The sequence below is a fragment of the Oryzias melastigma genome, unplaced genomic scaffold (assembly GCF_002922805.2).
Source record: "Oryzias melastigma strain HK-1 unplaced genomic scaffold, ASM292280v2 sc00262, whole genome shotgun sequence".
Lineage (NCBI taxonomy): Eukaryota > Metazoa > Chordata > Actinopteri > Beloniformes > Adrianichthyidae > Oryzias > Oryzias melastigma.
In genome coordinates, this window is record NW_023416896.1 from 374,415 (window position 1) to 375,031 (window position 617).

The 617-nt window shown below is 45.4% G+C and overlaps 1 protein-coding gene across 2 annotated transcripts in view; it reads right to left on the minus strand.

Annotated features, from left to right (window-relative positions):
* The window catches only part of LOC112142219 (prostaglandin F2 receptor negative regulator), a gene marked incomplete at its 3' end in the record, with an annotated part of 23,302 nt that overhangs the window by 1,832 nt on the left and 20,853 nt on the right, over positions 1-617 (minus strand).

A 617-nucleotide genomic window follows, 5' to 3' on the forward strand; every position in this document is an offset into this window, starting at 1 on the left:
CACCAGAACCATGTGTAAGAATCAAAACCACGTGGAGGAACCAGAACCACAAGGAAACACCAGAACCACCAGAACCATGTGCAAGTAATCAAAACCACGAGGAAGAACCAGAACAACGAAGAGGAGAAATGGAGGAGACGACAGAATCCCGCAAGCTCATGCTCCATCAGGGGGAAACAATCCCCACAATCCCTTTAATTTTGTATTTTAAGTGTGTGTGTGTGTGGGGGGGGCACATCAGCAGCAGCGGATTTTTCAGTTCTATAAGAACATTCCTGATTAGGATGGTGGGGGTTATCGAAGAGCAGAGTTCTCCATCCAACGGAAGAGAAGGCAGGAGAGGGGGGGATGCTGACCACTCGCTGACACATCCATGTAAACAATATATAGAATTCTTGTTTCCATCCAAAGTTTGAACAAACTTTATTGAGACAGAAATTCACAACACAGGCCGGAACAGAGCAACAAAAATGAGATCAAATCCAAAGAAAAACGAAAGCTTGAGCTTCATCTGACTGAAAATGCTCTATTTACACCCCCCCATGAAGAAAAACTGATGCAGATAAAAACATGTTTCCTTTCAGTAGTCCCCCCCCCCCGAACAGCTGGAGTCCACG